The sequence below is a fragment of the Lissotriton vulgaris genome, chromosome 5 (assembly GCF_964263255.1).
Source record: "Lissotriton vulgaris chromosome 5, aLisVul1.2, whole genome shotgun sequence".
Classification (NCBI taxonomy): Eukaryota; Metazoa; Chordata; class Amphibia; order Caudata; family Salamandridae; genus Lissotriton; species Lissotriton vulgaris.
In genome coordinates, this window is record NC_141693.1 from 282,928,260 (window position 1) to 282,951,888 (window position 23,629).

Sequence of the window (23,629 nt, forward strand, 5' to 3'; positions counted from 1 at the left end):
CGTAACTGTGGGACACAATACATTTGCTTTTAAGATCACGACTAACAATGCGGATCCTATAGAGAGACGTGTTCCACCCGATCTGAGGGCTTCGACCTCTAGGGTCTATGGGGGGTAGAGGGGAAGGGAGGGAGGGACGAGGGTGCGTGACTGATGTATCACTAGTTTCAAATACCTGCACAACTTGAAGGTGCCTGACTTGTGTGTCTTCTACTGTCCATTAGGAGGGAGATTTGGGGAGGGGGGAGGGGGTTTTTTTGTTTTGTGTTTCTAAAAATCAAAAAGCAGACACATGAATTGCCCGAAAACGCTTACAGCCGGGTCAGCTCCGGTAAACATACTGCATAGATTTTACTCGCCGCCCAACCCCAGGGATGTGGGCTAAATGGCTGTGTATTTTTTTTGACAGCGATCCACCCTGACTGGGATGCATTACTGTATTTTCAGACTGTTTCATTTATTGGCTCCTTGTGTGTCTGCAATAAAAAAAATAAAAAAAAATCCAAACTAAAAAGTAGTAGAAAGCAACACAGACATAGCAGACCCAACACTGGGCCCACAGACCCAACTACCAAGGTAAAAAAATGTATTTATTTGTGTGGGTGTCACACCCCAACCACCCCCTGAAACTACGTCCCTTGCTTTCAGCATCAAAATAGGGCATCCAGAGACCAGAGAAAGAGTGGGGAAGAGAGAAGGGTCAGGAATAGAGTTGAAGATAGGGAGCATAGTTACAACATGTTACCCATGCTCAAGCACGATTATAAGCTGGGCTTCTTTTTGGCGTTTTTTGCCATAGGGCAGCACAGTGGCCTTGCTGCTGCGCTGCCCTACGGCAAAAGAAACGGGTAGGAGTGCGCTGTATCTATTAGATATGTCGCATTCCTGTCCTTTTCCCCATGCTGGCGCACAATGGGCTGCTGTGCGCCAACGCAGGCAACTTTGCACCACTGATGGCCCCACTGAGAAGAGACCCCAATAACCACGGCATGGCTCTTTGCTGTCCTCAGAGTGGAATGTGAAATTCACGTCTAAGGGCATATGTGTGCTTCATGTCACATTAAAAAATGCACTTTTAAATGTATTTTTTAATTTATGCACATGGTTACCATCGACTTCAAGTCGATAGTAATAGCATTTAGGAAATGCTATGTACATGTCCTTAAGGAATCGCAAATAGGGAATACCTATTTGTGATTTGTAAATCGTGATCGCAATTTCCGATTTCAGCCGGGTAGAAATTACCAACTGCGTACAAGCGGGACTTTGTACAACTGAGAAGGCGATTTAGCATTCCTTAATGGGCCAAAATAGTGATTCGGTCCAAAACAAAAAAGCTAAATGGCTTTGTACATCTGGTCCTTACTTATTAAACTATGACTGAGACCAAACTCTTCCTAAGCATCCAGTTAGAAGACATCAAGGCTGCTCAGAAAACTGTATTTGTCAGAGAGACCCCCCTGTGTCCTGGGAGGCTCAGTTATATATACATCTGTTAACTTGAGAAAAGACATCGACGTTTCTGACTGCAGGGACCCACGCTGCCTTTTAGAACAGTTGAGAGGCGGAGACACAAAGAACATGAATAGAGGAGAAGACAAGAACGGACTAGGAGAGAGGTTTCAGCAAAGCCAATGACAAGGACCCAGGGATGGTTCCGGGTGCCCATTCCTTAAATGAAGGCCACAAATTGTGCTTCTATGGTGCTATGTCAAAATGTACCAACCAGTGGCAAAGCCAATGGGTCTGGCCTTTGCTGGCTGGTTTCATGGTTCATTAAAAAAAAATGTTTTATTGCAAACATATTACCCAACCATAACAAGGAAATATGCTGCCACTAAAAACTGGCCACTTCATTTTTGGGGAAAAATAAAAACCCTGTAAAAACCCTTTGCCTATGCAGCTGTATCAGTTGTGATTTTTAAAACAAATAACAAGCCTTTCGGTTACACCACGATATATTACTATCATTATTATTATTATTATTACTATTACTGTTGTTATTGTTGTTATTATTGTTATCATTATTATTATTATTTATCAAGGACACAAGAATAAACTAAAACCTCACCAAGCATTCAACTCACAGGCAGCTACAATGTTACTTAAGGGTATCCCACAGGCATCTGTATTAAAGGTAACTCACAGGTAGCTACAAGGTTACAATGTTTCATAACAAAAACTTTCAAAAAGAGTGAAAACTAGGTCTGGATGCTGAACTCTGAACCCATGCCGCGGGGCATTTCCGTGCCCCGCGGAGCATGTGGAGTTTCGAAAAACTGCATAGCGCTGTGGAGTTTTTTTACTCGTTGGCGAGCGAGGAAAAAGCACCTTCTGGTGAGATTTTTCCTCACTCGCACTCGCCAACATCAAGTTGGTGAGTGTGAGCTAGGAAAGACCACCTCCCGGCGAGATTTCTCAAAATGGGTGTTTCAATTTCTCAATGCTGACTGTCGCGGGTAGTCGTGACCGCTCACGTCGAGATACCTTCAGTTCGCATTGAGAAAGCTGCCTCTCAAGTAGAAAATCTCCTTGAGGTGTAGAAAAGAAGCAGTGCCATCTTGCACTGTGCCTCGTGCAGATCGCGTTGATTTTCCAGTGCGGGACATACACCCGGCGCTGTAAATCAACGCAAAAGGCATGACCAAATGCACTCCGCCGCTTGCAGAACTCCGCACAGCGCTGCAAAGTTTTTGGGTCACTTCGCAGAGATCCAGGTAACGGAACTCTGCAAACTCTGCCCATGCTTAGTGTAGGCAAAAATAATAACCAGAATTTAAATTAAATACAAAAAATACATGATATTACAAAAGCACACTTTGGACAGCTTTGCAACAGGAGAGACAGGAGCTAATTTTAGGTGAAGGTGAACAATGAGTACAGGCTTTGTGCAGTCACACAAAGTGAAGGGAGCCCACGGGTAATGGAGTGTGACCCATTCACTACTATGCTGCATGCTGTGTTTGTTTTCCTGTGACGGGGTACAGCAAAAGGTGAATGACAATTTTACAGACTGATGGATGAAGCCCACTGACCAAAAGCCCTTCTGTGTATGTATATTACTTATGATTGATTTTGGGGAAAGCAAAAGTCCATCGAGACAACTAAGAATGTTTCAAAGGCCAGACCTAAAAATCGCAGTCTGAGAGCAAACTGAACTAATGTCACACCCCTTCTTTCACTGATTTCATCCATGCCTTAAACTACCATGTCCCTCCTGACCCGTGAAAGCCAGGCCCTTGGACGCCCTAGTAACTTTCCAGCCACCTCGCCCTCAGTTGGAGCATTTCCCTTTTAGGCCACACAGTCTTTCTAGACTGATTTTGAATATCTGAATCTCACAGTCAGCGAAGACGTGAATTTCACATTCCACTCTGAGGACAGCAAAGAGCCATGCCGTGGTTATTGGGGTCTCTTCTCAGTGGGGCCATCAGTGGGAGAATGGAGCCTGGCCCCTGGTGAGTGCCTAGGCGCTCCAAGACAAAGTGCTCCAGAAGTGCACGTGTACATTAGAGGTTTGCGATTCAATGAGTGTCTGTGGTGTCTTGTCTGTTGTTTGACAAGGCCTGGGATTCCCCATGGGACTGGGAGCCAGGCCCTGTCTTTGGATGTCGAGTCTTGGCCACCGGTATTGCCAATGAGCCATGGAGAGAATTGCCCTGCAAATTGGTGTTTGCAGCGGTAAATGCTTCTTTTTTCACTAGTGAGCTCAAGCTGCACTGCTTACAGTTTGCAGACCAGGGCCTCGTGCCAACGGAGCTGTGATGGGGCTCCTGGCATCCCGAGGCAGCGAGCTTTTACCTGGCACTGAGGTGTCCCTGTGGCTGGCTGGCTGTGCGTCAGGGAAGTGGTCAGGAAGGCACAGACACTGCTCCTGTGCTGGACAGCACCCGAAGGATGCTCGAGGTGCAGGGAAGAAGCTGACAGGTGTGTGTGTCCATGCTGCCCACGACAGGACTGGGGGCTGGGGGAAGGCTCGGGAGAAGCCCTCCTCTGCCCCCCCCCCCCAGTTTTTGTTCACAGTCACAGGATACATGTATAAGAGGTGCTCAAAACCAAGCTAAACCAATTCACTGCCAGCACGAAGGAGCATCGACAGATTCGCCACACCTTTTTGAAACTTTTAAACGAAATCAATATCCAACAAAAAGAATGCTGCAAAAAAAGGGTTCATTATTGCGTGCCACAGCCAAATACAATCTTGATGGAAACATAACAACAGCATTCAACGGAGCCATGTCATTTCAACGTACCACCAGGGCCCAGAGAGAAAGGTGGTCCTACAAGCACCTGAGCCCCACCCAAGGAAACACAGCAGCCAGTATCCCCCGAAGGTTATAATACGGGTCAGCACTGTCTGACAACATTCTGGAACGCATCACGTTAGCAAAAAATATAACAACCACTAAAAAGTTTGATTTATGTCCTTAGAGTGCAGAGTAATGACCCAAGGTCACACTGGAGACATCTGGATGATAAGGAGCCCCCCATTCACAGGCTGGGAGCCACTGCTACCATTAACGGTCTACTCCAGCTGACATGCAAGGGATGCCCACTGTTTCCAAAACATGTATTTCATTGCTGTAACCTGTTTTTTCTTTGGCATGGAAACAAAACAGAGACTTTAGCAACAAGCCCAAGGAGGACAGACACTGATAGCAACAGAGAAAACAGGGCTGGGATCTGCCCAAGAAGGAACACTATTCAGCATCTCAGCCTCCCCATTTAAGAAGAATTTACAATTCTTAGAGGTCAAAGGAGATGTAAACAGGCCTTTATTTGGGGGGAATTAACATAAGTAAGATGCTGGCCTGCAGACAGAGGGGGGTGCCAGCCTACAAGACTGGTGGGTGTGGGAAAGGGTGCAGGGCTGGGAAGAGAAGGAGTCTCCATTGCATTCATGTGAGCACACCCACAACAAGAAAGAGACAGGTTGTCTCGTTCACCCAGTGTGGGAAACCTCCACATCAGAGAGCCAGGGCAGACAGCTGTAAACAGAGGCACGTTGGGGTTCCCTCTGGCCATCACAAGGCCCAATGCCAGGGCACAGTTACTGTCAACAGATAGGCCCCACAGAAACCACTGCAGGTGACAGGCCAGCATTCATGCAAACGGGGGCTGGTATATGCTAAACCAACCCTTTTTGTTAAGTATTCTAACAGACACTAAACCCTTAAATTCTGTCTACTACATCAATACCCCACTACACCCCCCTTGCATGGTACTGATACACTCAGGGCCTTATGAGTGCATGTTTAAAGACAAAACAGAGCAGAGGGTCGGTGTATGCTCTTTGAAGTGAGGGGACTCTGTCAGCTTCACCCTGACTCCTGCTTTTACACTGAACAGTAATAACATTGTCTGCAGTCTGCCTCCCTTCGGTGCCCTTTGACCCTGCACCGTCTATCACCATGCTTGTCCCAGGGACAGGATGGATCGGCAGGTGGGCACCTGGACAGGAGCCTGTGCAGCCAAAGCCAGCTTAAGTCATCTGGGGCACATTATTCCGTATTTTTGTTTGCAGTGCTATCACAGTTGTGATATTATCCCCCCTAGGGCGCGGTGCCAGCTCTTTACTGCAGGGCACGATGAAAGCACAGCAGTTACCGGGCACCGGAGCAAGCATAACGCTGGCACGGCGGCCGAGTTTATTTACAGCGTGCCACTCGCCTCCGTTCGAAACGGGATGGTTTATTTCTACAACCCAGGATGTTACATCGTCTCTGCTTCTACAGCTGCTCTTGATGCACTGCCAACAGGCGCTGGGAGGGTTATTTTTGGCCTCTCTACACCACCCAAACAATGTGTGCCTCGGTCCGAATGTCTTTTAAGCGCCTGCTGGCACTTAGAAGAACACCCGAAAACATGCTCTTCAATTCATTCCCAGATAGACGTCTATGACATGCCTGGACTGCTTGCCTCTCTTGACGAGCAAGGCTTCCAGGCTAGTGCCTGCCTGTGGGTGTATTCACCAGCCAGGCTTCAGGACTGGGCTGTGAGTGAGCTAGTATTCCTGAAGGGATGGGGGGGATCAGGGGCTGGAGGAAGATCCTTCTCCTACCTCACTGCGAAGACCTGGAACTCCCAGACACTGCACCTCAGTCAATCGCCATCGCTGCGGCAATTCAGGAAGGACCTTCGACTAAACCACAGATCCCCCCCCCTCCTGCCCTTCCCCCCCCACACTCAGGACCTTGAGACCCTTACAGGTGAGTAGTCACATTTTAGAAGAAGTCTGATTGATTGATTGATTGAACAGGCAGTGGTCTCTGGGGCGCCTTCATGCGGACCATTCTCTAAACAGGTATTTTTGGAAGGACTGTACCTGAGATTCCAAAGTCTTGCTAAGTTTCATGTGGGCAGAAAGATACAGGTGGAGGGGGTCTACTGGTCTTCCAAGCGAGGCACTTCAGCCCCAATTTATGGGCTACACTGCTCGTGCTGCTCTAGTTTGGGGTTCTGGAAGGTTTCAACTAGTGGAGGTCCTTGGGCATCCTTGCAGGAGCTATGCCTAAGGCATTGCCCCCCGCTGCTAGTTAGAGTAAACGAAGAGCCTTTCGCTGGATGATCTTCCTTTAGATTTTCCCGAGCTGGGGTTCGGAAGTGGTCTTCAATATTGAGCACATCCTTGGTGGACTTCGCCAGTTCGTCTTCCACAGTGGTTTGTCTTTGTGGAGGTTATTTTGCTCGGCTGATTACTAGAATTGATACTTGCCACACCACTCGAGAGTCTCTTATCGCACATCTTAAAGAGTTTCCTTAAAACTAGCATGATTTTAAGGCCTTTCTAAAGGTCTGAAGAGTGGCCACATAACTTCAGAAGCAAGGAGTTCCAGAATACAGAACTTAAAGCCAAAAAAGGCTCTGCAACATTGTATTAAACCTTAGCTCTGGAAATGTACCACAGCATTTTAGCTTAATGCCTCCATTCGCTGATAATGTGAAGTCCAAGATTCTGGAGTGGTCGGCTACTGTGTGAACTTTACCACTTAGGCTTCTTTCATTGAGGATCTCAGCTAGACGTCCTGGAGTCACTCCTTAGTTTGGTCCTCACAGGTCACCGCATGCAACAATGGCCTTGCAGAAGCTCAGAAAAAAGAAGCGCTGTCCCAATGAATCTGAATCAGATGGATCCGTCCCTGTGTTCCAGACTGCAGGCCTACTTGTAAAACTTTAAAAGTTCACTTTTAGAAGAGGTAAAGAGGTATCCACTAGCAAGACATTCAGACTCCTCCACTAGGGGTATTTTCAAACAAAGACTTCTTGGATTTCATTCAGTGCATAGTTCTTCATCACTGGTCCAATGTAGGGTCGCTGTGGACAGCTCAGCTCAGCAGTTCAGTGGTGACAATGTGGCCGAACGGAGTCAAGAACAAAGAACACTACTTTCAGCCCAAAAGAACTTCACTCCCTCGGGTTTTTGAGGTGGAAGGAGTGCATTTTTCTCTGGACTCAGTTTAGCCAGACTGTCATCACTGATCTCCATGAAGCCAAGCACTGTTTTACATGGAGCCCTGCAGTCTGGAACACAGTGAGGGAACGCTCCACCACAATCTCAGTTTGCAGATCACAATCTTTCATTTTCTGCTCCTTTAGTCCTCACCTTGATCTCTTGTACAGCCCAGTTCTCAGTCTTTCTTGTATCATCCCCAGCTTTCAATGGCCATGGCTATGTCACTATTTGGACCCAAAACACAAGCATCTCAGAAATAAGGGATGATAATAACATACTAAGTAATTTCAATCCCTGCAACCTTGAGAATACTGTATCCTACCATTAATGAGGATTACAAATTGATTCCCTACAGGCCCTTGTACAATGGGGAATAACATACCAAAACGGGTGCAACCGATTTCTGGACGTCAGCTAGTAATCGTGTTGCTTTTACCAAGGACAAGGGTCCTCCAGGTGTGGCCTGTAGAATTTGTTCCAGGTAAAGCTGCAGTATTTGCGCACATGGAATACTGGTCCAGTAATATCATACCTTCTCTAATTCCCAATGAGGCCAGTAATGATAGTCATCAGAACTATTGAGAACAATGATGAGCGTTTGTATTGTGGGCCTTAGTGAGGATATCGCTGTGCCCAGTGTTAGTGTTCAAACTTATGGTGTCAAAGTGTGATGATGTGGCACCTTTTTCATTATTTTGCTTAATTGGATTTTTTTGTACTTGCTGGATCTTCCGAACTTCCATTGCTCAGTCAGTTTTAATAGCTCCACTTCAATAACTAGACTCACAGAACTCTCATTGGGCAGTCTTGTATCAGGCTAGCTTGTATCAGGATACTAAAGGTACTAGCGAGGCTATGTAGAAGAATTCAGTGCCTCACCTCGGTCCTCCATCTTTCTGAAGAGGAGATTGTTCATTGAGAGGGAAGAGTATATGAAAAAGGAGAAGGAGGTATTTGGGAGTGCAGTTGTTATATGTCCTTATCTCGCACATGCTCCACATCTCCTCTCTTGGCTTGATGATGCGCAATATCACCTTGATGAGTGTGCACACTCCAGGACATTTCTAAACCAGAAGATACACTGTATAACCAAGAAGGAAAACAACAAAAAACGTCTAACCCATGGTGAATAAAAGAATCAGACTCAGGGCCAGGACATCTGAGTAAGTTGTATTAGTGGGCAATCAGGGTTGATACTGAGAGGGCTAGTTCAATAGATAGTGGCAGAGCTGGCCAATGGATCGATACACAAATATATATGTGCACCGATGTTGGATGAAACCGAATACTAAGTGTTCCCTTTCTAGTTTTGATCAAACTTCCAAAGATGAATCTCGGATTACGATCCTTCAGTGCAAATCTGGTTCTCCTTTAGACCCTTGTCCTCCGAGTTCGTAAGCTCAAACTATCGATCCTGTCAATCTTGCCCTTAACCATGTTTTTCACTCTTCTAGATTGGTTCCTAATTTCTGGAAATAGGCAGTGGTTCCTCTACTGAAAAAACAGCTTCAGATTCAACCATATTAGAACATTTCTGTCCCATTTATCTACTTCCAGTTGCTGCAAAGGTCCTGGAAAAACTGTTAAATCGCCAATTAAGCACTTATTTAGAGAGAAATAATTTGTTCCATCTCTCGCAATCGGGTTTCCGTTCCAAATATAGTATAGAAACGGCTCTTTTGGAGATAGTTGAGGAGATTTAATACTGTCTCGATCAAGTTCAGCATGCTGCTCTCCTTTTGTTAGATCTGTTGGATGCTTTTGACACAATTTTCCATAAATTACTACTCTCCAAATTGTCTAATCGTGGGGATTGGTCGTTCAGCCTTGAAGTGGATCCAATAGTTTGTATCTAGCAGAGAACAAGCAGTGTATTTGGAGCCATTTTTTCTGCGCCTAAAGTGATGAAGTATGGTGTCCCTCAGGGCTCTTCGTTGAGCCCCATATTATTTAATGTGTACCTGATGCCATAGCATACATTTTGGAAAAACATGGCTTTAAAGTAATTTCATATGCCAACAATACTCAGCTTGTCTTCTCCTCTCGGAAGCAAGCTCTGTATGAGTCAGTCCAGTTCAAGTAATGCCGACTAGAAGTGGTTAACAGGAATAGCCTGGGACAAAGCATGCAATTAAAACGTCTAAAATCTCAACATTAAAGCAGAGTGGACAGATGGATTACATTATCAAAGCCTCACTGCACATGCAGGATGTATGTCGTTACTACGCATGCTTTTACAACGCATGCCTTTACCACGCAACTTTTACAACGCAAGTCGTTACAACGACTTGCGTTGGGGGGCGCTGGATAGTGAATAGTTTAATTTATTATTCCAACTCCAGGTCCCGTGGATAGTAGGGAAGGTTTTGGATAGTAAATTAAACCATTCCCTATCCTACAGCGCCCCCCAGCGCAAGTCGTTGTAACGACTTGGGTTGTAAAAGTTGCGTGGTAAAGGTGCGTGGTAAAAGTTGCGTTGTAAACGCTGTTCCCCCACATGCAAATCCCGCAGGCCAGGAGAATTTCACACTCCACAGAGGCATCAATAGTGGTCAATGGTAGGAATAAGGCTGATTGGCTAGCAAAAGCTAAGTTCTTGTGTTTAAACATGCTTGCTGACATACTCGAAATGTGGGATAAGATTGCCGTTATTGATCAATAAAAGTTCTTTAGAATGATCTTTCTAAGGGACTCAAAGACTTTTTCCTAAAGAGAGTGCATTTTGTTTGCTGATCAGTGACACTGATAAAAGTGGATCAGAAAAAGATAGAAACTAACAGACCTGAGGAGCTGTCTACCAAGTGTGGCATTATCTTGGATGAGTGCACGGAGAACATGTAATAGTACTTTGCAAGCCGTATAGAGACGACCATACCTGTTCGAAAGCTTGCTAGGTGAAGAAAACAATATTTGGCCACTTATTTCCTGAAACTAAATTCTTAGATAATTGTTGATTCTGGACAGTGTTTCTTATTGGCTCATCCTCAAAGAATATCAAAACATCTTGACCATTCGAGTACCAAGTGAAAACTGTGTCCGATGGCCATAACTCAGCCCAATATGGACAGCTCCTAGATCCTGAGGTCTAGGAGCTGACCTACCAACGCCTCTCCCGATTGTTTCTACTTGACAATTTCAAAATAATATCTTTGCCACAAGTCCACCTCTGTTTAGCTGTCAAAGTACTTGCCCTGTCTGGATTAGACTGTGGAAATAAGCTGATCACTGTGTTCCCAACATTAACATTTACTCCTTAAAAAGTCCTGAGCACAGCAACTAGAGTTTTCTTTGCCTCCACTGGAACTGGTCCCTTAACCTCTATTTCCAGAACTTGCAATGGTCATACATTTTTTCCAAAGTGGCAATATCCTGGTTGAATTTACTATGGACCTAACACTTCTTGCCACACACCCTATCAGAAGAGTCTTAGCGGGGTCAGTGTTTGGCCATTGAGAGGGTCTTTCTCTAGCATGTCTTACCATCCGACCATGCTGGAAAAGAGGACCATGTCATTTTTGTAAAGGAACTGAACTTTGCAAGAGAATGTGCTTTAAGGCGTACCAAGTCCTGTTAATGAGACAGTTCCACCTACTGTCTTGCTTTTACTGCCCTTTAGAGATTGGGTCTCCATTTCAGCCAACTTGAAGCCACCTCTGTTCCTTTAATAGTCATGGCCCAGTGTGTATTCATGCTGCATGAATTTCCTCCCTTTTTTTCTCATATGTTGTATACAAAACTAGAAAAGTCTTTTCCTTCTGTCAAAAAAATTCTCCAAAGAGTAAAGAAAAAACAGATCCCAAGCGTTTTTTGAGGTTTAAGAGGGGTAATGGAATTCCCCAATCACTTCATACTATATCAATTGTTCCCTCTTTTCTGCAGAACTTAAGACCTGTCTGCACAACTGTTTCCTTGCACCAAACTCAACATGCTGAGATTCCTCTGTGGCGCCAGAGTGGAACTACAACCGGAATCCTTTCCACTCACCCAACAATACCCTCCACCACACTACACCAAATATTTCGTCCCAAGGTACACAGTGATAGCCATCTCTGCAACTCTACTTTATATCTTTAAAGTTTAAGCGAAGATTGACAAAGTGTATTTTCAGGTGTGTACCTGTGTTATGAATGGCCAAAGTATGCCCGCCCTCTTTCGTGAACATGTCAGGTGCTTTGAAATAAATGCGGGCCATGTGATACAAACCTCCAAAAATAATGCAGTATAAACATAATTTACACACACTACTGCCTATATTACATCATTCCAGTTTGGTCTGACAACATTTGAATAACGGTACAAAACGGGGTGGTGATGGAAGGAGCATCTGAATCAATCAAACACTCACACCCAGTCAAAAGATCTGGGTTTAATCCATCACCGTTCTTTAGCCCACTCTGCCACCCCAGTTCAGACATGGCTATATGCAAATCAGTCTGACCCTGTGCCTCATGGGAACAGTCCAGCCCGAACTGCCAAGCCATGTCTTCCCTGGACCGGACACAAGCATCCGAAGACCGGTTTCTGGCATTCCAGCCGTCTTCAGCCCGGCTTGCTTGAATCCAGTGGCAAAGTGAGCAAGGGACTCAAGTCTGAGCATACCCTGCCACACTTATGGCGGCCAAAAGCAGTGCAAAAGGGGGTGTTGATGGACGGAGTATCTGAATCAATCAAACACTCACACCCAGTCAAAAGATCTGGGTTTAATCCATCACCGTTCTTTAGCCCATTCTGCCACCCCAGTTCAGACATGGCTATATGCAAATCAATCTGACCCTGTGCCTCATGGGAACAGTCCAGCCCAAACTGCCAAGCCATGTCTTCCCTGGACCGGAAACAAGCTTCCGAGGACCGGTTTCTGACATTCCAGCCGTCTTCAGCCCAGCTTGCTTGAATCCACTGGCAAAGTGAGCAAGGGACTCACGTCTGAGCATACCCTGCCACACTTATGGCGTCCAAAAGCGGTACAAAAGGGGGTGGTGATGGACGGAGCATCAGAATCAATCAAACACTCACACCCAGTCAAAAGATCTGGGTTTAATCCATCACCGTTCTTTAGCCCACTCTGCCACCCCAGTTCAGACATGGCTATATGCAAATCAGTCTGACCCTGTACCTCATGGGAACAGTCCAGCCCGAACTGCCAAGCCATGTCTTCCCTGGATCGGAAACAAGCTTCCGAGGACCGCTTTCTGGCTTTCCAGCCATCTTCAGTCCGGCTTGCTTGAATCCAGTGGCAAAGTGAGCAAGGGACTCACGTCTGAGCATACCCTGCCACACTTATGGCGGCCAAAAGCGGGACAAAAGGGGGTGGTGATGGACGAGCATCTGAATCAATCAAACACTCACACCCAGTCAAAAGATCTGGGTTTTATCCATCACCGTTCTTTAGCCCACTCTGCCACCCCAGTTCAGACATGGCTATATGCAAATCAGTCTGACCCTGTGCCTCATGGGAACAGTCCAGCCCGAACTGCCAAGCCATGTCTTCCCTGGACCAAAAACAAGCTTCCGAGGACCGGTTTCTGGCATTCCAGCAGTCTTCAGCCCGGCTTGCTTGAATCCAGTGGCAAAGTGAGCAAGGGACTCACGTTTGAGCATACCCTGCCACACTTATGGCGGCCAAAAGCGGTACAAAAGGGGGTGGTGATGGACGGAGCACCTGAACCAATCAAACACTCACACCCAGTCAAAAGATCAGGCTTTAATCCATCACCTTTCTTTAGCCCACTCTGCCACCCCAGTTCAGACATGGCTATATGCAAATCAGTCTGACCCTGTGCCTCATGGGAACAGTCCAGCCCGAACTGCCAAGCCATGTCTTCCCTGGACCAGAAACAAGCTTCCGAGGACCGGTTTCTGGCATTCCAGCCGTCTTCAGCCCAGCTTGCTTGAATCCAGTGGCAAAGTGAGCAAGGGACTCACGTCTGAGCATACCCTGCCACACTTATGGCGGCCAAAAGCGGTACAAATGGGGGTGGTGATGGACGGAGCATCTGAATCAATCAAACACTCACACCCAGTCAAAAGATCTGGGTTTAATCCATCACCGTTCTTTAGCCCACTCTGCCACCCCAGTTCAGACATGGCTATATGCAAATCAGTCTGACCCATTGCCTCATGGGAACAGTCCAGCCCGAACTGCCAAGCCATGTCTTCCCTGGACCAGACACAAGCATCCGAAGACCGGTTTCTGGCATTCCAGCCGTCTTCAGCCCGGCTTGCTTGAATCCAGTGGCAAAGTGAGCAAGGGATTCACGTCTGAGCATACCCTGCCACACTTATGGCGGCCAAAAGCGGTACAAAAGGGGGTGGTGATGGACGGAGCATCTGAATCAATCAAACACTCACACCCAGTCAAAAGATCTGGGTTTAATCCATCACCGTTCTTTAGCCCACTCTGCCACCCCAGTTCAGACATGGCTATATGCAAATCAATCTGACCCTGTGCCTCATGGGAACAGTCCAGCCCGAACTGCCGAGCCATGTATTCCCTGGATCGGAAACAAGCTTCTGAGGACCGCTTTCTGGCATTCCAGCCGTCTTCAGTCCGGCTTGCTTGAATCCAGTGGCAAAGTGAGCAAGGGACTCACGTCTGAGCATACCCTGCCGCACTTATGGCGGTCAAAAGCGGGTCAAAAGGGGGTGGTGATGGACGGAGCATCTGAATCAATCAAACACTCACACCCAGTCAAAAGATCTGGGTTTTATCCATCACCGTTCTTTAGCCCACTCTGCCACCCCAGTTCAGACATGGCTATATGCAAATCAGTCTGACCCTGTGCCTCAGTGGGAACAGTCCAGCCCGAACTGCCAAGCCATGTCTTCCCTGGACAAAAACAAGCTTCCGAGGACCGGTTTCTGGCATTCCAGCAGTCTTCAGCCCGGCTTGCTTGAATCCAGTGGCAAAGTGAGCAAGGGACTCGCGTTTGAGCATACCCTGCCACACTTATGGCGGCCAAAAGCGGTACAAAAAGGGGTGGTGATGGACGGAGCACCTGAATCAATCAAACACTCACACCCAGTCAAAAGATCTGGGTTTAATCCATCACCTTTCTTTAGCCCACTCTGCCACCCCAGTTCAGACATGGCTATATGCAAATCAGTCTGACCCTGTGCCTCATGGGAACAGTCCAGCCCGAACTGCCAAGCCATGTCTTCCCTGGACCGGAAACAAGCTTCCGAGGACCGGTTTCTGGCATTCCAGCCGTCTTCAGCCCGGCTTGCTTGAATCCAGTGGCAAAGTGAGCAAGGGACTCACGTCTGAGCATACCCTGCCACACTTATGGCGGCCAAAAGCGGTACAAAAGGGGGTGGTGATGGACGGAGCATCTGAATCAATCAAACACTCACACCCAGTCAAAAGATCTGGGTTTAATCCATCACCGTTCTTTAGCCCACTCTGCCACCCCAGTTCAGACATGGCTATATGCAAATCAGTCTGACCCTGTGCCTCATGGGAACAGTCCAGCCCGAACTGCCAAGCCATGTCTTCCATGGACCGGACACAAGCATCCGAAGACCGGTTTCTGGCATTCCAGCCGTCTTCAGCCCGGCTTGCTTGAATCCAGTGGCAAAGTGAGCAAGGGACTCAAGTCTGAGCATACCCTGCCACACTTATGGCGGCCAAAAGCAGTGCAAAAGGGGGTGTTGATGGACGGAGTATCTGAATCAATCAAACACTCACACCCAGTCAAAAGATCTGGGTTTAATCCATCACTGTTCTTTAGCCCATTCTGCCAACCCAGTTCAGACATGGCTATATGCAAATCAATCTGACCCTGTGCCTCATGGGAACAGTCCAGCCCAAACTGCCAAGCCATGTCTTCCCTGGACCGGAAACAAGCTTCCGAGGACCGGTTTCTGACATTCCAGCCGTCTTCAGCCCAGCTTGCTTGAATCCACTGGCAAAGTGAGCAAGGGACTCACGTCTGAGCATACCCTGCCACACTTATGGCGTCCAAAAGCGGTACAAAAGGGGGTGGTGATGGACGGAGCATCAGAATCAATCAAACACTCACACCCAGTCAAAAGATCTGGGTTTAATCCATCACCGTTCTTTAGCCCACTCTGCCACCCCAGTTCAGACATGGCTATATGCAAATCAGTCTGACCCTGTACCTCATGGGAACAGTCCAGCCCGAACTGCCGAGCCATGTCTTCCCTGGATCGGAAACAAGCTTCCGAGGACCGCTTTCTGGCTTTCCAGCCATCTTCAGTCCGGCTTGCTTGAATCCAGTGGCAAAGTGAGCAAGGGACTCACGTCTGAGCATACCCTGCCACACTTATGGCGGCCAAAAGCGGGACAAAAGGGGGTGGTGATGGACGAGCATCTGAATCAATCAAACACTCACACCCAGTCAAAAGATCTGGGTTTTATCCATCACCGTTCTTTAGCCCACTCTGCCACCCCAGTTCAGACATGGCTATATGCAAATCAGTCTGACCCTGTGCCTCATGGGAACAGTCCAGCCCGAACTGCCAAGCCATGTCTTCCCTGGACCAGAAACAAGCTTCCGAGGACCGGTTTCTGGCATTCCAGCCGTCTTCAGCCCGGCTTGCTTGAATCCAGTGGCAAAGTGAGCAAGGGACTCACGTCTGAGCATACCCTGCCACACTTATGGCGGCCAAAAGCGGTACAAAAGGGGGTGGTGATGGACGGAGCATCTGAATCAATCAAACACTCACACCCAGTAAAAAGATCTGGGTTTAATCCATCACCGTTCTTTAGCCCACTCTGCCACCCCAGTTCAGACATGGCTATATGCAAATCAGTCTGACCCTGTGCCTCATGGGAACAGTCCAGCCCGAACTGCCAAGCCATGTCTTCCATGGACCGGACACAAGCATCCGAAGACCGGTTTCTGGCATTCCAGCCGTCTTCAGCCCGGCTTGCTTGAATCCAGTGGCAAAGTGAGCAAGGGACTCAAGTCTGAGCATACCCTGCCACACTTATGGCGGCCAAAAGCAGTGCAAAAGGGGGTGTTGATGGACGGAGTATCTGAATCAATCAAACACTCACACCCAGTCAAAAGATCTGGGTTTAATCCATCACTGTTCTTTAGCCCATTCTGCCAACCCAGTTCAGACATGGCTATATGCAAATCAATCTGACCCTGTGCCTCATGGGAACAGTCCAGCCCAAACTGCCAAGCCATGTCTTCCCTGGACCGGAAACAAGCTTCCGAGGACCGGTTTCTGACATTCCAGCCGTCTTCAGCCCAGCTTGCTTGAATCCACTGGCAAAGTGAGCAAGGGACTCACGTCTGAGCATACCCTGCCACACTTATGGCGTCCAAAAGCGGTACAAAAGGGGGTGGTGATGGACGGAGCATCAGAATCAATCAAACACTCACACCCAGTCAAAAGATCTGGGTTTAATCCATCACCGTTCTTTAGCCCACTCTGCCACCCCAGTTCAGACATGGCTATATGCAAATCAGTCTGACCCTGTACCTCATCGGAACAGTCCAGCCCGAACTGCCGAGCCATGTCTTCCCTGGATCGGAAACAAGCTTCCGAGGACCGCTTTCTGGCTTTCCAGCCATCTTCAGTCCGGCTTGCTTGAATCCAGTGGCAAAGTGAGCAAGGGACTCACGTCTGAGCATACCCTGCCACACTTATGGCGGCCAAAAGCGGGACAAAAGGGGGTGGTGATGGACGAGCATCTGAATCAATCAAACACTCACACCCAGTCAAAAGATCTGGGTTTTATCCATCACCGTTCTTTAGCCCACTCTGCCACCCCAGTTCAGACATGGCTATATGCAAATCAGTCTGACCCTGTGCCTCATGGGAACAGTCCAGCCCGAACTGCCAAGCCATGTCTTCCCTGGACCAAAAACAAGCTTCCGAGGACCGGTTTCTGGCATTCCAGCAGTCTTCAGCCCGGCTTGCTTGAATCCAGTGGCAAAGTGAGCAAGGGACTCACGTTTGAGCATACCCTGCCACACTTATGGCGGCCAAAAGCGGTACAAAAGGGGGTGGTGATGGACGGAGCACCTGAACCAATCAAACACTCACACCCAGTCAAAAGATCTGGGTTTAATCCATCACCTTTCTTTAGCCCACTCTGCCACCCCAGTTCAGACATGGCTATATGCAAATCAGTCTGACCCTGTGCCTCATGGGAACAGTCCAGCCCGAACTGCCAAGCCATGTCTTCCCTGGACCAGAAACAAGCTTCCGAGGACCGGTTTCTGGCATTCCAGCCGTCTTCAGCCCGGCTTGCTTGAATCCAGTGGCAAAGTGAGCAAGTTACTCACGTCTGAGCATACCCTGCCACACTTATGGCGGCCAAAAGCGGTACAAAAGGGGGTGGTGATGGACGGAGCATCTGAATCAATCAAACACTCACACCCAGTAAAAAGATCTGGGTTTAATCCATCACCGTTCTTTAGCCCACTCTGCCACCCCAGTTCAGACATGGCTATATGCAAATCAGTCTGACCCATTGCCTCATGGGAACAGTCCAGCCCGAACTGCCAAGCCATGTCTTCCCTGGACCAGACACAAGCATCCGAAGACCGGTTTCTGGCATTCCAGCCGTCTTCAGCCCGGCTTGCTTGAATCCAGTGGCAAAGTGAGCAAGGGACTCACGTCTGAGCATACCCTGCCACACTTATGGTGGCCAAAAGCGGTACAAAAGGGGGTGGTGATGGACGGAGCATCTGAATCAATCAAACACTCACAACCAGTCAAAAGATCTGGGTTTAATCCATCACCGTTCTTTAGCCCACTCTGCCACCCCAGTTAAGACATGGCTATATGCAAATCAGTCTGACCCTGTGCCTCATGGGAACAGTCCAGCCCGAACTGCCAAGCCATGTCTTCCCTGGACCGGACACAAGCATCCGAAGACCGGTTTCTGGCATGCCAGCCGTCTTCAGCCCGGCTTGCTTGAATCCAGTGGCAAAGTGAGCAAGGGACTCACGTCTGAGCATACCCTGCCACACTTATGGCGGCCAAAAGCAGTACAAAAGGGGGTGTTGATGGACGGAGCATCTGAATCAATCAAACACTCACACCCAGTCAAAAGATCTGGGTTTAATCCATCACCGTTCTTTAGCCCATTCTACCACCCCAGAGTGGGCTTTCACCACCCCCTTTTGTACCCCCAACATTTGAATAACGTCATAAATATTATTTCAAAGGATGGGTAAAGTGATATGTCTAGCCATCATATGATTCCTGTAAGAAAATTTCAGGGATATTCCTACCGTGTTGCTTAAATGTGTCGAGAAAGTAGAGAACAACTGGGGTTCATTTTCTGAGATGATTTTTGAGACAATATGTAGAGCTTTGCACACAGGTTTTTTTCTTGCAAAAAAAATGTTTTGTACAAAAATCTGCTGTTACAGAAGAGTGGCCATTCACATGGTCATTCTTCAATACGGAAGGAATCCCTTTGCGAGTGGAGTCGTTTGGTGTCATTTTCTCAGCGGCCATGAACACACTCCCAGCCAGATTGTGTATCATGGGTCCAGGTTGGATGGAGTGTGATGTGTCTGTATCTGCCCCTTCAGCAGGAGGCATACAAATCTGCAGGAGCTGTGAAGTGGTGGTCCTAATGAACCATCAGCCTGTGTCTGGGACTCTGAAGCTGAGGATACCCTCACCTGTGCCAATATCCGTCTGGCCAGTACCTGTCCTTCTGCTCTGCCCACTTCTGCATAGGACAGGCATGAAATCCCCCAATGATGAAGGAAAGAGCAGATGGTCTCTTGTACTTCACATGCCCCTACACATGGTTGTGGCTTCTGTGAAACCAGTCCATTGCTAAAGTTCCTATCTAGAGAAGGAAGCCTAGCCTCATGTGCCTGTGTCCTGGACCCTCTGCACCTTGGGGAGGTGAGCACGGTCCAGATGATGGCCTCATCTGCCAGCGAAGGCGCCCTTTGGTTTCTTGAATTACATCAACACACAAATTATACACACAGTGGAAGAGTGCCTTGTGTTTCAACTTTTCACAGAGAGGTTTTAAGGTATGGGCAAAGTGGGCTCTGGCCCAGGGCCTTAGCCTTTCAGAGAGTCCCCTGATAGAGCCAGCTCTGTTATGCAGAGAGCCTTGCCCTGAGGACCTTTAATTATTCTTAAATAGATTGTTTTAAATCAGGTGTTTCCAGGGGCACCTTAAGGATTTAGGGGACCCTGGGCCAAACGTATTTTGGGGGCCCCTTTAGCACATCTTCGAATTTATGATTCAATTTCAGCTCTTTTATGTCCTCTTTGGCCAGGTCACTGACCGTGCACAGACATACTCTCAAAATGCTAAATGTGTTTACATCCAATACACATGGATAGTGATGTGTGTTGTCAGTATTGTAACACAGCAGCAGCTCACTAACATTACTGCAAATAATCTCTGTGACACCTCCCATTTCTCATATGTGAGGTTATGTTTTGATACAAAAGAAACTTTTTTTTATAAATGTTACATGAAACAAACACAATATTTCTCTGAAAAATGTCCGTAATAGACTCTCAAATATCACACACATAAAAAATAAAATGAAAGGAAAACTGTATTTAAGAATCTGTTCAAGCTCATCAGGCCTAGACCCTGCAGACCAGAGCTGGTTCTAAGGGGGCCCCCTGAAAGGCTAGGGCCCTGGGCCAGAGCCCACTTTGCCCATGCCTTAAATCTTCTCTGCGTGTTCCTTTAATTTATTTTTGTGTTTGATGTGTCAGAGTCTTTTATAGACATTTTGCAGAGAAAGTGTGTTTATGTTTCACGCAACATCCATTTAAAAAGCTTCTTTTAGATCAAAACAGGATCTCACATATTGTATTGTATTGTAATTGCATTTGTATAGTGCTTACTCCCCTTGACGAGGCGTCAAAGCACTTTTTAGGCGAGTAGCACTCTACTCCAAGACCCATAGAGGATTAGTGTTGAATTAGTATAGTGAAACATGCAAGTAACTTTTAAGTGGTGGATATGTTAGTCAGTTATTTGGATTCGGAAGGATAGCAGAAGGACAGACGAGGGAAGAACGTTTGTATTTATACAGCGCTTCTAACCCCTGATGGGGTGTTGAATTGCTTTTTTGGGTGAGTAGCACGCTACTCCGGAAACCCATCAAGGATTAGTGGTGTATTAGTATGGTGAAATATGAAAGTAATTTGAGTGGTGGATATTAGTCAGTTTTTTGGAGTGAGAAGGATAGCGGAGGGATAGAAGGGAAAGAAAGGTTTGCATTCATATGGTGCCTGTTACCCCTGATGGGGTGTTGAAACGCTTTTCTGGCGAGTAGCAGGCTACTCCGGAACACATAAAGGAATAGTGTTGAAAATCAGTATAGTGAAATATGAAGTCATTTGACTGGTGGACATGTTAGTCAGATATTTGGATTGAGAAGGGTTAGGGAGGGGTAAAAAAGGAAAAATGGTTTGCCTTTCTATAGCGCTTGTGGCCCTGGTGAGGTGTTGAAACGCTTTGTTGGTGAGTAGCACACTACTCTGGAACCCATAAAGGATTAGTGGTGAATTAGTATAGTGGAATATGGAATTAGAGAAGTGAACATGCTAGTTTGTTATTTTGGTGATAAACCCCTCTCACATCCTTCCAGGCCCAATGACAAAGATAACACATTTCAGTTCAGAAAAAAATGATTTTGTCGACTAGTTGTTTACACTCTCCGCCCCCCGCCCCCCCCCCCCCCCCCCCTCGATTGCAAAAGGAAATTTGTATCTTACATTCCAGTGTAGAAAAATATATTGGAAGATGCTACCTACCCTTTTTTACAATGGAAAAACATTTTAGCCAGGCCTTGACAAAAGCCAATGTGCAAGCATTTTCTGGGAGAGAAACTAACTGCAAATTTTTGGTTAATTCTCACAAACTTAGGAGTTTCAGCAAGTTTACAAAACTTTATATATGTATTGACCCCGAATTGCATCCAACCCACCTGTAACTAGCCGTGATCAAACAGAAATGCAACCTTATTGACCTTTTTCATGCTACTGCTTATCTTCCTTTTGGTGGGCAGCCTAGAGGTTGAAAACCCAATTGACCTATGGGACATCAGTTAATCGTTCAATTCGATTACGTAAGAAATGGGAGGGTGTCACGGAGATTATTTGCAGTAATATGAGTGAGCTGCTGCTGTGTTACAATATTTAAATCTCAGTTCACTATCCCTGAATATTAGATGTCAATACATTTAGAATTTGGAAAGTGTGTCTGTGCACTGTCATTGACATAGTGAAAGAGGGCATGAAAGAGCTGAAATTGAATCATAATTCAAAGCTGTTCTGAACAGGGGCCCATAGTTGCCAACATTTGAAAAAAAAATTCCCATGACACTTTGCAGGACAGGGCTGTTTCTGATAGAAAGTTCTTGTTTGCGTACCTGTGTGTCATAAAGAGGAACAGTTTCTTCAACAATATTACCTGGTACAGTTTCCAACTTGCCGGGACTGTCCCTGCGAAAACAGGACAATTGGCAACTATGGCGGCCCCCAAAATACATTTGGCCATGGCCCCCAGAATCCTTAAAATTTCCCAGACTTTTCCATATCTAAGCTCAGTTCCATTGCGATCTGACTCGAGTCCTCATGTGAATGAGATGTTTGAGCATGATGTCATCACAGGCGCAACCAACAAACCCTCTGCTTACGTCTGTCGCAAATCACTGTTTCCCGATGCAGACGTGACAAACTTCACTTCCAAACTACCATTCGCGCCGGCGTGGCACAGTATATGGTTCCAGATATGATCCGTTTTGGGGAGGCTTGCTGTGGAAGCCACAGGCACGGCTGCAGGTTTTATTACATTCTACAGGCTGATCCTGTTGAAAGAGGGAGCATTGTGCGTGTCCATTCCATTTGTAGTCCTAGTCAGTGGCTCAACGCAAAACCATGGGGGCCAGCTGCAGAGTGTGATGAGGGGCCCAGCAGTTTTCCATGTCTCACAAAAATTCATTGGATCAGGAAAACTAAACTAACCCACATAAAAGTATAAAAACAACGGATGAAATAATACAATATAACTTTATGAACAATATCAAATACTGCTCACTCAGATAGCTGGGTTGTGCGTCACAATTTCGCTTACATTAGATGAATTACTCAGCCCACGTTCAGCCAATTACTAATGGCCCTCTGACTCAAGGATGAGGACCCATAATCTGTTTCACCAGATGCACATTGACCCCTGGTACGCCCTCCCTCCTTGTGACTCACCTTTCTCAGCCGCAGCAGCAGGGACATGGATGTACCTGGATATACCATATGTGCTGTGCCGGGGAGCTGATGGGAAGGCTTCTCTTCTCTTGCTGCTCTCCGAGTTATACTGATATCAATCTTTTCAGCAGTTGTGTCTCTACAATGGAATTTCAGGGTGGTAAACATTGGACCTGGTAGGCCAACTGGATAGGTTTTATATATGTATATAGGTATATCTGTATATGGGTATATATATTTATATATATTTGCAGACAAATTTGATTAAAATGTTTAAATCTGACTCTGTACGTGTGGTTATAGAGCTATATATGTATTTTGATACATAGATATATAATATATATATACACGCACGCATAAAAAGTCAGATTTAAACCTTGAGGAAATAACACTGCATTGCAAGGAAAGGTAAGAGGGACAGGAGAAACGCGCCCTTTGTAAAATAGGAAATGAAACCAGATTAACCCCAGCCCACATAAGCAGCCAGCTCTAGTCCTGCACTTTGCTATTGCATATCCTTCCTTTTAAAAGTTTTATTCCCGTTGGTTTAGTTGGTGTGAACTAGGACTCCAATTCCAAGAGTGCAGAAGATATTTAAATTAAGTACCAGGAAGATAACATGTTTCCAATGCTTACTTGGAGTCACCTGTTAACCCAGTCTAAAATAAACTGAGGTGGGGGGGGGGGGGGGAGATATGCTGCCACCTTTCATATGCAGCTATTTCCTTGCATTAAAAGTATTAACTGTGAAAAAAATGACCATTCCATTTAATTACAACAGTAAAGGGCTTCCTAGTAGGCTGAGCTACTAACCGTGCACGTCATTGGAAAACTGCATTTTATTGGCTTTGAATTACACCTAAAGACATTGTTTTAATACAGAAGTATGTCTAAACAAGCATCGACAAAGTCTAAAGGTCTCACCTTTGTGGCCCTTTTGCTAATGGTTTTTAGCCATGCTGCATAGCATCAAGGCTGCTGTGGAGACTGGAG